We start from the raw sequence: 14994 nt of genomic DNA, 5'->3' as shown, positions 1-14994 counted from the left end.
GAAGATTCATCTGAAAATATGTGGTGACATTTTGTTTGGCTGTAGCTACTGTTATTAAACAGACCGGGCAAAGCCTCAGTTTTACGGCTGACGGGGCATTTTGGGACTTGTAGTTCAGCGACATTTACAGGTGGCCCACCCCTGCTGTTAAATTGCCGCTTCAAAAATACGATTAACCCTTTGAGGTGCCAAATGAATTTGTCAAAATTGGCAAGAAAACAAATTATTCATCATAATGTCCTGTAATGTTAACTTATATCGGAAATATAATATTTTTTTGACACAGCAATTTTTTATTTGAATTTATATAACAAATGTGAGCAACACTGACATTTTTATTGCATATTTTGCACATCTCACACTCTGGCACTCAAAGGTTAAATACGATTATGTTTAGGCAATGTGTAGGGGGGGCACTGACACGGAAGTGATGGTCACATGACCGCCAGGACCTGGAAGCTTTATTGCAGCCATGAGGAGCGGGTAACTGACTGCTGGCCACCATTGGCTATATGTCATTACTCTAACATGTCGGCATTTCGTTAGTGTGATAGAACGGAGTGCGTCACTATTATTACTGTCAGCGTATGATACCACATGCCGAATTGTTGGTACTGTACAGCCTAATACCCCTTTCAGACAGAAAAAAAAACCTGGGAATTTCCCTGGTCCAGGAGGGTTTTTTTCTGTCTGAAAAGGTCAACCCGGGTCTAAAATACCAGGGCTTCAACCCAGGAATTTAGCTGGGTTTTTCCCGGGTTTGAATTCCAAAAACCCGGGTCGCCGGCTGTCTGAAAGGAAACGACCCGGGTTTTTGGGATTATTACACATTGTTAGGCACTGATTGGCTCTCCTGGTGGGGTGCTGGCTGATTGGCTGTGAGGATGGGCTTCTCTGATTGGCTGGGAGGGCATGGCAATGGGGCTGGCCTCTGAGGTCATTAGGGAGCTGAAGAAAGGATAGCATGGCCCACTGGAGGCAAGAGGTGAGAGCTGCTGGCAGTGAGAGGGGAGGAGATCCGCAAACATATGACTGGGACAGTCAAAGATGCCACAGTGTACTCAAACATTGCAAATATACTGACAGCCATGTGAGGTAACATGTACCTTCCAGTATATAAAAACAATAAAACTTGTTTACAACATATCCTTGTGTCATGCCATGGTTAATGCAATGCAGTGAGCAGTCACCACCCACTTTTGATGACCTCATCTCTGTGTGCCTTTAAAACGGTCCTTTTCTTATGACTCACGGAGATTTGCAGGAAAAATCCGGCTTCTGTGTGAAAGGGGTCGTCACAGGAAATACCCGGGTTATTCGTGCTGTGTGAAAGGGGGTCAGCACCTTTCAGCCTAGTTCTACCCGGGTTTTTGTATCCGGGAAATACCTGGGTTTTTGGGGATTTTCTGTATGAAAGGGGTATTAGTAACAATTGGCACCTCTGACCTGATTGACAGGCATGTTGGAAGGTCAGTCCTGAACACAGTGGCAGTTCAATGGCCTTTGGGTCCTGGGGATAGTAACTAGGTATGCGCCAGTGTTGTCAACCCCGTTGGTGCAAAACTTAGGGTGCGGCACCGTTAATGCATAATGGCACCAGTATTTAACTTACTGGGTGCCTGCTTGGCACAGCGCAGCCTGCTGATCCGCCATATGTGTCACGTCACCAAGAGAATATCTGTCCCCGAAGGCAGCCAGTGCCTTCATCATGACCATGCCTTCAGTCATGTGACTGGGTCGTCAGTCAACGTCTTCAGTCATGCATGTTTCTGATGGGCTGGGAGTGTGACAACATTTATTATGTCACGACCAATCACCACTCTGCCACTGCTAGGGTAAGTAGAAGAGAGATACAGTAAGAGAGAGTAGGGGTAGCTAGCCACCCAAGCAAATGCAATAAATAATTAGGGTATTTATGCTGAATGTCTTGTGGTCCTCGTGTGTTTTGTTGGGGGAAAAAAAACTTCCTTCCCTCCCATTTTTGTTTATACATCAAGGCTGCTTCCTAAGGGCCCAGACGCGCAATAAAACACTTTGGCACAAGTAATAAGTGTCCTAATAAAATTGTTAGAAGTTTGAAGAGTTACACTGCGGATTGCTGCGGCGGGAGGGCCTAGCCTTCTTCTGACCTGCCCTCTGTAACGATAAGATCTTGTTCCTGCCCCAGCTGTCAGACGCAGAGAGGAGGCCATGATAAATCCCTGACGCCTCCCCATATTTTAGAAAGGGCCTCATCCTGGATCTGAGAAAACTCCCTGCTTGTGCGGCCAGACAAAATAACAAAGAAAATAAAAAAGAAAACAAAAAAAAAAAAATCCCCACACACAATGATTTGCAAACACTATATATCTGCATAGGATGGGACAGAAAGTGACAGCACCAACTGCTGCTTTTCTAAAGGAATTGGAGGGCAGCGGTGTCAAGGCTGGGTCAGGCCCTGGAAGAATGGAGAGGTCTCCAAATTTACAGCCTGACAGGACACCCTCTGCAGCCATTTGGCAACTGTCCCACAGGAAAACGGCAACAGGGACGCAGTTACTCAGCAACAGGGACGCAGTTACTCAGCAACAGGGACGCAGTTACTCAGCAACAGGGACGCAGTTACTCAGCAACAGGGACGCAGTTACTGTGGACTGATGAAGTTGCGAGGTGTTTTACAGGCTCCTGCCTTGGCCTGGACTGTGGAGAAAGTGAGCATGACGCAGAAAGGTGAGATTGTGGAGCAAGATTGCAGCATATTTTGCACTATGGATTACAGATGGCCATCGTTGCCTTTGCCATTGTTGGCAAAAGTGTAACTGGCCATCGATGGTGTATAAATATGCAATGGATGACTATCGATGTTTTCACATATCGATGGTCATCCATTTGCTTTGACAGATTGGCCTGTGGGCCAATCAAAATATGGGGGCGGAGGGTGGGGGTGGAGTTATGCTCTGTGTCCCGGCCCCTTGATGCAAAAATAAAAACAAAACTATTCAGTTAAGCCTGATATCGATGGTGGGAAACCATCTGGTTCTCCCCCATCAATGTCAAAACTATTCGACATCGGCCATAAGCCATCGAGGATTTATAATCATTGATGGTCGATGGCTATCCCTACTATGGATGGCTATAGTTGGAGGATGGCAATGAACCATCAATGTTTTTTTTTTTCTCCAAATAGAAATAGAAATGCCATTCAATGTGGCAAATGCACCATCGACTGCTGACTATCCAATAGTTACACGATGGTTAGGTTTTTTCATTCAGCACTGCTGCTGAGAGCCTTTATCCTGTTTGTTGGTGTGATTTGCATGACCAGGTGGGCAAGGAGCCTAGCCGCGCCCTGTAACGAACGAGGGGCAGGAAGCAGGGAACAAGACCCCGGAGCGCTGGACCAGACATCAAAATCTGCAGTCCAGAGCATGTAGTGTCCGGACCGGGGGGTGTCTTGTCCGGGGGGGTTGGGATGCCTGTGATAGCTTTCACCAGGGACATGGGGAAGGGGAGATTACAGCTTCCACATGTGGTCCTGACCATTCCGTTTTTTGCTACATGCCCTGACAATACATGGAGGCTTTATTCTCTCCCAGGTGATAGCTATCACGTGAAGCCCCCCCCGACCCCCTCGGAAGGGACACCACCTGGACCGGACACTACAAGTTCCTCCGCCCCTGGATCCGCCAATGGCAGTTGGCCTGAGTCAAAGCTGTACGGAACCCTGTTTATCAGATGCATATCCTGCAGCCATGATGATTTGATACTGTTCTTTTGTGCACAGCCTCTGGGACATGCAATGCTGTTGGTGGGTGTCAAATACAGGTGTGTTATTTGCACATTTTTTGCACCGAATACACAATTGCCGCTGCTGCAGTGACTGCATTATCGTACATCTCTGAATCAGTCAGAATGAAGGCAATCCTAGCAAAGCATAAGGGTGGCCGAGCCGGGACCTATTTGTGGAGATTATTGGAATGAGATAAGAGCTGGAATGCTCATGGACACCCATCACCTAGTGAAGGACACACAGACAAAAAGCAACTTTGACTTTGTAAAAAGCACATTTTGTTGAGCTCTAAACATTCTATCTATCTATCTATCTATCTATCTATCGCTAACTACTTTTACCCTCTATGAGGGTAAGTACCACCATTGACCACTAGAGAACACTCGACTGATCAAAATATTCCCATGTGTGCTAAAAGAAAGTCAAAGATATTTTTGCTGGGACACTGATCTTCAAAGTAAAAACTGTCACAGCTCAAAGTGAGAGTGCATTGCAGAAGCTGCCATTTTGCCGGGCTTTTATTTGCTGTACTATACTACTTTACCCGTTTTGTGCCTCGTAGCTGCAGTTTGGAAGAACGCATCGTCGGAGCGCCAGCCCAGCAATTTCTTGTTTCTCCACCAATGCCTTGCCGCCAAGGTTCCCTCTACACTACACCATCAGTAATTAAATAGTTAAAGGCTTAATCTAATGAGAACTGAGCCCTAAGGAACTGAGAATCCACTGTTCCCTACCTCCCTGCACAATGGATCTTTCATAACAGGCCATGCTATAACACTATATGTACCGGATCACTCGGAGGTAACCTAGAGGTGCCTGACGCTCTGTATAGCGACTCGGCATGCATTGGGTTAAATGCCTTGTGTGCAGAACCCTCTGTTTTTCTTTAAGCGGCCTTTAACCTAATGGCTAATACAACTTGGATTCCGCTGCATCTTACCAGCCACACTTTGCATTATAATCCCTGGGCATTTATGGAGGTCACAAGGCCACCCAGTGACATATTTGCATCACACGATCTACTTATATAAGCCTTATAATCCTTTGGTTTGCAGGCCAGCCATCGGATAGCAAGTTAGCGGCAGCCAGTATCACGCCAGCCACATTTGGTGAGACCTCCCTTCACCAAAAGGGGCTTGTGATAAAGCCTCCTTGACCTCATATATAACATACTTGCCTACTTTTGATTTTTTCCTCTCAGGTAGAAGCTAGGTGAGGAGACCATGTCAGGGGGGCGTGGATGAGTCTGACATCACCAAGGCCTGCCCCCATGCCAGTTAAAGCTGCAATTTGCGGGTCTGCGCATTGGAGGAGGGGCTAAAATTATGCAAAATCATGCTATTCCTCTCATTTTGGCCACGCCCCCTCACGCAGACCCGCACAATCCAGTATTTATTTAAGCGGGGAACCGGGGTCCGGGGGCGATGTGAGAGTCCTGCCCACCTTCCCAGGGGGCCGGGAGGGGGACTAGATTTTTGGGAGCCTCCCGGCCATCCCGGGGGGGGGGGGGGGGGTCGTAGTGCTAGCAACAGATGAGCATTGCTTCCAAACATTGTTCCAATCAATCACTTTGACCTTTTCAGTTATTTGCACAATACCCATAATCCTGTGCTAAAATGACAGGATATCAAACAGGTAGAGAGACAGGTTTTTCTACAGAGTGGAGACGACACTCTTTAGTAATAATAATATTTTTAGTTTTTTTAAATTTGCATTTCAGCTTCAGAAAAGTTTTACACTCACAAAAACGAAGGGAACTATTTTCTACCCTTTGCAGTTTTGTACTGATAGCTGCATCTGGTATTGCCAACTACCATTGTATTTGGATAAGTAATAATCTCATGTTGGCACAGCTGCTATTTACAGCATGTTGTGCAGTCAAACAGTAAAAACTAGGAACGGCCATCGTTGTGATCGCTGTCAATGAAAATGATACAAATGGTCATCGATGGTAGGACCAGCAATGGTTTTACATATCGATGGACATCCATTTTCTTTGACTGACTGGCCCATGGGCCAATCAGAACCTGGCGGCGGGGTTTTGCGGTTGCCAGAGGCGGAGTTATGCTCTGTGTCCCGGCACCTTGGGGAAAATACAAAAAAAAAAAATTCAGTTATGCTCTGCCATTGATGGAGGGGATCCATCTGGTTTTCCTTTATCGATGGCAAATCTGTTCTACAATGGCCGTAAACCATCAATGATCATCATCCCTAGTAAAAAGCACAGTGTAAAGCGTATTTTTCTGGGATTTCAATCTATTTACCTAGGGACGGCCATCCGTACATTCACTAACAATGGCTACCAGCTATGGTGTACCAGCTAATGACCGTCGATGATCGCAAATTATGAAACAGAGGACCACCTATGGTTTCACCCAATGATGGTCATCCCTCTTGTTTGACTGGCCTCTGGACCAATCAGAACCTGGGGGTGGTGCTCATGGGCGCATTGAGGGTTGAAGCTAAGCATTGTCTTCACCACTGTTTTGGGACAGGCCTACTTTCAATGGATTTTATATATTCTGAATAATCCTATTTTTACTATCCTATGTTCCTCTCCGCTGCCTGTTTCTCAGCCTACGCTCAACGCTTGATGTCCATTCCTGACTATCACAACAGATCCTTCTTATCTAAATCACCGGCCAAAACTTTTTTGGTTCCAGCTGCCGTCTTACGTTTGCCAACATTTTCTGCCACCCAAAGTTCTAAAACTGCGTTAACACTGTATTTCGCTGTCATGACTACCTGCCAACTCGAAATACCAGCTCTAAAATTGTCCCTGGAAATGTGCGGACCGCTGCCAGTGAATGCGATTTTGGGAAACAAAAAAGCAGAAATGAGAGGCGGTGTTTGGCAGTCCAAAAATAGTCTAATGAGCAGAGTTGTTTCGCTTTGAAATTCTAATAAAGATTTTTTTGGTTTTTTTTTGCAAGAAGATTTGTCAAAGCCTAAAGAGAGATCAAGTCCCAACCAACTGTGTTACTGGCTGTGTTGGGAAAAGGACAGCAGATGATTGGTTGGCACTTTATCTCTCTCCTCTTTATTTCGCTCCAAGCTTTAAGACATCTCGGCCATTGTACTGTTATATACAAACAGCAGCAGCTGGCAGTTTGTAGGCTTAACCCTTTGTAGATCATACCACCACTGTGATGTCACTATGTAATTCATTTTTATTTATTAACAGTTTCTTATATAGCACACACATATTCCGCAGCGCTTTACAGAGAAAATTTGAACATTCACCTCAGTCCCTGCCCCAGTCAGTGGAGCTTACAGTCTATATTCCCTACCACAAGAAACAAACAACCTACCAGTATATTTTTGATAGTGGGAGGAAACCGGAGTACCCGGAGGAAACCCACACAAGCACGGGGAGAATATACAAACTCCGCACTGTTAGGGCCATGGTAGGAATCGAACCCATGACCTCAGCGTTGTGAGGCAGTAATGCTAACCATTACACCATCCATACTGCATTTTCAAGATGATTCAGCTTGGTAAATTCAAACGGCAGACCCACTTTAAAAGGGTTTATCAGCAAAGCAAAAAAGTACAAAACTGATCAAAACCATGCTGCACGGCAGGTGGGGCAGATATAACGTGCAGAAAAGTTAAGGTGGCCATACACATGTGCGACTTCTCTGTGGGAATAAGTCACACATGATCTCCCGTTAGCCACGCAGCAGCTATCAGGGCGGCAGGACCGCGTACAATACACCACATGCTTTCCTTTTTGCATACGATGTATTGTTTGCAATTCCAGCCAAGCCTACCCCGCTTGTCCGTGATGCAGCACATCTCTCCTTCAGCATGGGACTGCACATCGCATCTGTCTTGATGTCAATCACATGCGATTTGGAAGTTTTTTTCGAATGTATATCGCCCTAGTGTATGGGCACTTTTTAGATTTGGGTCCACCGAGCGAATGTCCGTGGATAAATGCCGTTTTTGTGGGCATGGCCAGGAAACTGAGTACTCCCGTGTGGTAGCCATCTGTCTGCCCCCTTCCCACCTGGCATTCGCGCAGCGGGTCTGGACATGTGTATTTTTTTCAATTACTCATGCCCAAACCTGCACCGTCGGTTGCCCAACTGAATTCAGATTTGAATCGCTCAGACCTGGTGGAACTCACACTGCTTTATCGGGCCCATTGCATTAGGACGGAATTGTTTTTCACGAAGATTTACTAAATAATAAGACAGACCAATTATCCTCCTGACTGTACACTTTTATGAAGCCAATTAACTTGAGTGAAGAGCACTTTTACGTTATATCTTCCAACACGAAATTCCCAAATGTTCACACTGTAATGGATTCGATGGCAGCACTAGTTCGCCGTCTCGCTAAAAATATTAATTTACGATTCCATTTTATTTGCACCTGAAAAATAAAACACGCAACTAATGTCATTTAATTATGTTACTAAATATCTGCCAACCTGATTGTTTTTTTTATGAGGCCGTTACATGTTGTATATTGGTGGTTTAGTGGATGTGATATATTTGGATTTTTCACAAGCTTTTGTAATTAATGGCGCATAAAATAATATTACTAGGACTAGAGGGTAATTGAGTCTGGCGGCTAAAGGGTCTTAAAAAAAAAATAGTTTAATAATTAATTTACGGAAGTTTGGTACACATCCCAACATTAACCCTTTCTCTGCCATCGTTGCTTTGAGAGATTAGCAAAATATCTGCTAAAAAGGCCAGCATCGCTCACAACGACTTTTCTTGTGTTTTTTGCGCAATGTTTAACACAACGTCAATGAATTGACTTCAGATCCTTTGCCGGCAATAACTAAAGTGATTCATAGTCCTCAACTTCGACCCTGGCATTTTTAGCGGACATTTTGCTCATCTCTCAAAGCAACTCAAAGGTTTAAAAAATGTCATGATTTATTCACCTATTTAGACATCAAGGGAAGGGACCCAGCGTGTGGGCCTGCCTTGCCCTGTTCTGGGCGGCCCCCTGCAGCCTAGTGCTGCCAGTTTTGCAAAGTTTCTCAAAACTCCAATTGATTCTGAATCAGGCCCTGGTGTGCAATCGCACTCTCCGCGTCACCCTAGTTACCACCATGAAAATTGCCCCTTCTATCTGAATTCACTCCTCACTGTAATACAGTTCCTAGGTGTCTAACTACTAAACAACATACTTTAAGATCACTTCAAGCGTGGTATTCATTATCTACTTCCCCAAAAAAACAAAATCCATTAAATAATAAAACTAAATTGCCTGTTATCCGCAGTACTGTAAGCTCCTGGATTTGCCTTTGTGTGAGTGTCTACGTAATGATCTCAATTCTGTCACAACATACAAAGTAGCAGCGTTCTGTCCGTGTAATGCAGTTCCCATGTTATCCCCTGACATCCCAACGTGCAAATCCCTGCAAATCACTGGAATTACCTAATCATGTGAGAAGCAGACAGCAGCGACAACGTACTCCACAACTCACTACATAACCGCCCGCACTATAATAATACAGGCCTTTTACCTCACAAAATCTCATTTTAAAAACAAATAATTTTTTTTATCATGGAAATATTTGTTGATATATATTAAAATATGTTATTTTAAAGGGATAAAATTATACAGCTAGATTATGTGTACCCAGCGCAACATCGTGGGCAACAGGACCCGGCATACACACTTGCCATTGCAGCACTGAACAAATAATTTTTCAGGAACCGTCACCCTAAATATTTTACTTTAGAATGTAATTTGGGCTGCTTCAGAGCAAGAGATGAGTGAAACAGACAGCATATTTACACAAAATATTCCCCATGTTCCCCATTTGGCCACAAAATGGCAGCACATGTTTCCAAGTCCTACCACAACTACAAGACTTACAAGAATTAATTGACAGACCTCATCCCAATGCTCTCACCCCAAAGCACTACTATAGTTTTAGAGCATTTTCCCTGTAAAGCGCTTTTGTTACAGCACTACCTTTGGATAGTAGACCCAGAGGGCGGGCAATATTTAGTAATAAAAATGGACGTAAAAAATGGGACAGTGTGAATGCAGTGTACACAAAAGAGGCAGCCATTTTGAGAAAGCAGCCTATCAATTCACTAGGATCCATTGATGTCACCATATGTATTTACCTCACAAAATGGCTGCAGATAATGTGCATGCACTTTACAGCAGGGACAGTGATGTTTACATCTCAACGTTAACCACCAATTGAAACAGAGGGGCAATTGTGAGCTACCTAAATAAACACTTTGGGGCTGATTTAGCAAAGTCTGAGATGGCCACAGCCACCTCTCTCTCCTGATAAGTTAACCCCCAGCCTGGGGTATGTATTATGGGCCTGAATTGCCCCGGCAATATGTTTTTGCTAACTTGCATTAATCAGTCACCTGCAAGCTGCATAATGTGGCATCAAAACTCTTGCTTATTACTAAAGCAAGAAACTTTGCGTCGGTAACATGATGTTAAAGAATACAGGGGCCCATTTGCTGCAGCCTCCAGATGGCCGCGTTATTTGTCTAAACAACAGCAAAAGGCAGAATTGTGGTGAAATAATACTGGGCAGAGAAGAGCGGGCAATGGTTTGGACATATGACTTGACGGCTGAATATAGCCATGCCGTTGTTTAGATTGCAGCTGTGAATTTTTACATCTATACCCCATCCCCAGTGTGAACAATCTCTCAGTGCAGACAGGGGGCTGGGGGACATGTTGGTGGCTGAGGAGGAGAGAGTCCGTCTGAGAGACTTGTTGACTTTTGAAACTGACAGAAATCTGCCAAAACAAACAGGAGTGAGTCCATCCACTGGGGTCACCAGCAGCCCTGTGACGCAGGACCGTGCAATATATCTACCTTACAATTAACCTCAGGGTGACGAGGAAACAAGTCATTTCTCAAGACAGCTTTTTCTGACTTATGTGGCGTGAGGCAGCCATATCTCAGGACGGGTGTGTCTGCGCGGGTATTGTGTTCCCGGAGACACTGTCTTAGTATTTTTTTTTTTTTTTTACGTTTAATGTGAATTTATGAAGGCTAACATTCTTAATTAAAAATGTTTTACTCACCTTTAATACACGATTCCATATTTCATAACGGTTGTCTCCGTGCGTCGGCCATTTCTTAGGACCTCTACAGAAGGTGTAACGATTTGCTTGCCCTGGTACTTTTGTAAATGCTTACAGGGTTGTGATCATTTGCTCACTAATCTTCTATTTAATGCATTATTTAAAGAAAATAACTGTCTATTACTTAGATATTCATTTTTGTGGGTTCCCCCCACCCCAAAATGTTTTTATTTTATTTTTTAAGGCCTACTTTTTGACTGCTCCCTCTGGGAGAGAGCAACCAGGTTGGCACAGCGGGGTTAAGGTCGGAGTGTGTGATGCATCGTACCGGGCTGTCCAGGATGCGGTTTCCTCAGTTGAGTCGTTATGGTTACACCCTGCACTGTACATTGCAGAGATTACCAGTATTGCACCCTGACCCAAGTGGAGTTGTATCAAGCCATGGAAAGAGAAAGTGCCAACCAATCAGCTTCTAACATTTTCATACAAAGCCTTTCAAATGATAGCTAGTAGCTGATGGTCCAATACTTTATCTCTCGCCAAGGTTTGATATTTCCACGGCCCCAGAGTGCTATATGCTTCGCTCTGACAGCCTGAGGTGAAACTCACACGTGCGATCTCAGTGGCAAACGCAGGATTTTCAGAAGGGGGTTTCCAGAGGGGCGGAGCATAGCACATAGATGGTCACTTAGGTGACCCAGTATATGTCGGGTCAGTTAAAGTATTATAGATAGACCAAATGTATATAAATAATAATAATAATAATAATAAAAAATATATATATATACACACACACATATATATATATATATATATATATATATATATATATATATATATATATATATATATATATACAGGGGCGTCAACAGCAGTGTAGACCCCTGGGCATAGCAATGTATTGGGGCCACTACTGATCCTCCAGCGGTAGGGGTGGGGGAAGCTTTGATGTCCCGCGACTGGTAGGGGGTATTATATCAACTGCTCAGCATGTAGCGCCTGGATCAGTAATTTCCATTTATTACCCCTTTACTGCACAGATGGTGGGAGATGGGGTGTGAGAAGGGGGCACTGGGCTGAATGAATTCTGATACATAACTTCCAGGGTGGTAGAAGATGTTTAATACGCAGAGGAGGGGTGTATAGTAGAGTGGGCATATTATTCATAATTTTCTGGTGGGAGGACAGCTTGCTTGACTGCAGATATCTCCAGTTCCCAGAAATACATTTATTAGATTTTAATGGATTTAAAAACTAGAGAATCCCACCTACTAATGGTACTGGGGACTAGGGGATCAGAGTTCAGGAGGCAGAGCAATCTGCCAACGAGAATATAAAACTACATACCAGGTGTGTGGAGCTGGAGCAGTAACCAGCTGCTGGAAGGCTGATATCTCTGGTTCTGGGAAAAGTAGAGACAAGCTACTAGTGTCCACCAATGGGGGAGAGTCCCAGCTTTTGGAATATACCCTCAGAGAAACTCTGAGTCAGACAGAACCTGAAATATCTGACTGGGAAGAGCAATTAACAGGCTTGGATGGGGAGCACTGCTTTGAAGTCAGATATCTCCGGTTCCCAAGGGCCGATTTTTTTAAATTCTTGTACCCATGGAAAGAGGGGACCCTCAGCTTTCAGCGTAGGGCCCTTAGACTCCTGGGGGGGTTTCTGCGTGCGCTACTGCATCTGCCTCGCCATTGTGCTGATATGCAGTAGAATCTAAGGGCAAGGCTAAGGGATTCCGACTGTCAGAATGTCCCGACAGTTGGAATCCCGGGCTGTTTTCGGTCAGCTCAACAGTCGGAATTCAATGTTCCAGCTTCGAGCGTTGGAAAGTGGGCATGTCGGCGAAAATGGCTGTGGATTGTCAAAGTCGTGAATTCGACAATCCACGGCCGTTTTCGCTAAAACAGATGCGACTTGTTTTAAAGTTAAAGTTTGGCCAGTACAGATTCTGACACATTAAAGCTGACCATACATCAGAACGACCTGTATATGACCTAAGGCTCGACCCGGGGGATCATGCATTGCACCGATATTCCTCACGATGTGCACATAATCGATCTCTCGGCCTCGTGCCTGAGATCGTTCTAGTGCATTCATGTCTAAACTATGGCCCTCCAGCTGTTGTGAAACTACAAGTCACATCATGCCTTGCCACAGTTTTGCTATTAGGGAATGCACAAACTATGGCAAGGCATGCTGGGATGTGTAGTTTTACAACAGCTGGAAGGCCACAGTTTGGACATGCCTGGTCTACTGTTTGGACACATTAAGATCCTGCTGTTCAGCCAAAGAGTCAGATCTTCATCCAGTCTGGCCACAAATGTGAACTGATAGATCCAATTGTTTGGGTGCCAGGTGGAAAGACTGGTTCCAATAGAGGTATATTTAATACAGACCGATTTTGATAAATTTCAAATCGATTAAAAACCGATCTTAATGTGGGTCTGGCTTCAAGGGCTAAAACACACATTTAGTATCATCTAAAAATGAATATAAAAAAATCATCTGTTAGTAAATGTTTGTTTGAACCCTGGAAGATGACATCGATTAAGATCATTATTAGTCGATTATAATGATCACAATTGGCCTTTAGGTAATGTGGTGGGGTCCAATAGTGCAGTCAGCAAATAACCATCGATGTCAGACTCCTCATGTGCAGTTGGTATTATTTCCAAAGAATTTACCTACTGACGGGCCTGTGTATCCTGAAGCCATGTGTTTTAGAAAGCGGACCTTCCCCAAAGTATGTGACACTCTATACAGATGTCCTAGATTACCGGGCTGGTGGGAATATGTCCTTACGGCTCCACAAGGCGCCCAAAAGAGAGACAGAGCGTGGCGTTTATGGCTGGACAAATCTGCTGGGAGCACTTGTACGCAGTCACTTGTCACCTATCTGTAAAGGACACTGCATGTCTAAGAGCTACTTCAGCAGGTGTAGAAGTGGTCTGATGAAAGAGACAATTGCCCAGACCCTCTAACTGAGAGCACTCAGCTGGACTCTAACCCTGGATGGTGATGCCAGACAGATTCCTGGACATTTTCAAGAGTGACCTTTCCCTGTACAGGGAGCAGACACCACCTAACCTCTTCCAGATAAGATAAAGTGCTTCTATGTGGACCCTTTGCATCTCTGCTAACAGATAATTAGTATTAGGGGAAAGTACAATGGTTATACTCATATCAGGTTCATGAGCAGAGGGAAAGCAGATTCTCATACACAATTAACCCTAAAATTGGGAGGAAATACATGTAATCACTCATGTCTTTGGGAGATCCATTAGGGGAGGTCCCAGGTGCAACATACTTCATAACTCCTGCATTTAGATACAGGAGGCGGGGTCATGATGTCATGACGCACAGCGAATTGTGTCATCGCGGTCCCGCCCACTTCAGGAGTTTACCGTATCAGGGAATCTCCGGGATAATTTGGGAGAGTAGGCGAGTATCTAAGATACTGAGCTAGGACTGTTGAACATCATAATTTATTGAGTAATAAGTTTTTCATCATATTTTGATCAAAATAAATTTGTTATACATTGTTTATACTGTTTTATTAGTTTTAGAAGCCTTAGTTGTGTAATGATATTAGGACTTACACACAGGGGGGTTGAAAAACAGTGCGGACAAATATTTTGCTGCTTACAATTAAAGTATGATATTCTCAGTGAGTGTTTTATAATACTCTATGGGGTATTAAGAATCTGTGGGCACTCTGTAGTTTGTATAATGTACTGTATCCCCAAAGTGCTTATTCTACCTATGTCGTGTGCCCAAGATGGCCGTTTATGTATTGTGTCCAATATGGCTGCCTCTTCCGGTACAGTCATGGTATGGATGAATAATGATTTATTTATATATTTATTTATTTATTTATATACAGCGCAGCAGATTCCGTTGCGCTTTACAATGGTAGACTGATGACTTTGGGGGGTAATATATTTATTTATATTTATTAATTTATTAACAGTTATTTATATAGTGCACACATATTCCAATCGTGCAATCTATATACCCTACCACATACATTAAACACATTAATTCTAGGGTTAATTTTTCTGTTGGCAGCCAATTGACCTACCAGTATATTTTTGGAATGTGGGAGGAAACCGGAGTACCTGGAGGAAAACCACTCAAGCACTGGGAGAATATACAAACTCCACACAGGACTATGGTGAGAATCA

General features: G+C 44.0%; 1 long non-coding RNA gene across 1 annotated transcript in view; it reads left to right on the top strand.

The window, feature by feature from the left end:
- LOC146050016 (uncharacterized) overlaps positions 1-14994 on the top strand; it is a 49821-nt gene that overhangs the window by 16901 nt on the left and 17926 nt on the right. The window contains exon 2 of the long non-coding RNA XR_014466252.1: positions 14879-14984. This is a non-coding gene — a long non-coding RNA (uncharacterized LOC146050016). The remainder of the gene's footprint in view (positions 1-14878; positions 14985-14994) is intronic.

This window comes from Crinia signifera, chromosome 12 (genome assembly GCF_055691185.1).
Source record: "Crinia signifera chromosome 12, ASM5569118v1, whole genome shotgun sequence".
Classification (NCBI taxonomy): domain Eukaryota; kingdom Metazoa; phylum Chordata; class Amphibia; order Anura; family Myobatrachidae; genus Crinia; species Crinia signifera.
The sequence above is the reverse complement of the archived record's forward strand: the minus strand, read 5'-3'. Positions and strand labels throughout refer to the sequence as shown.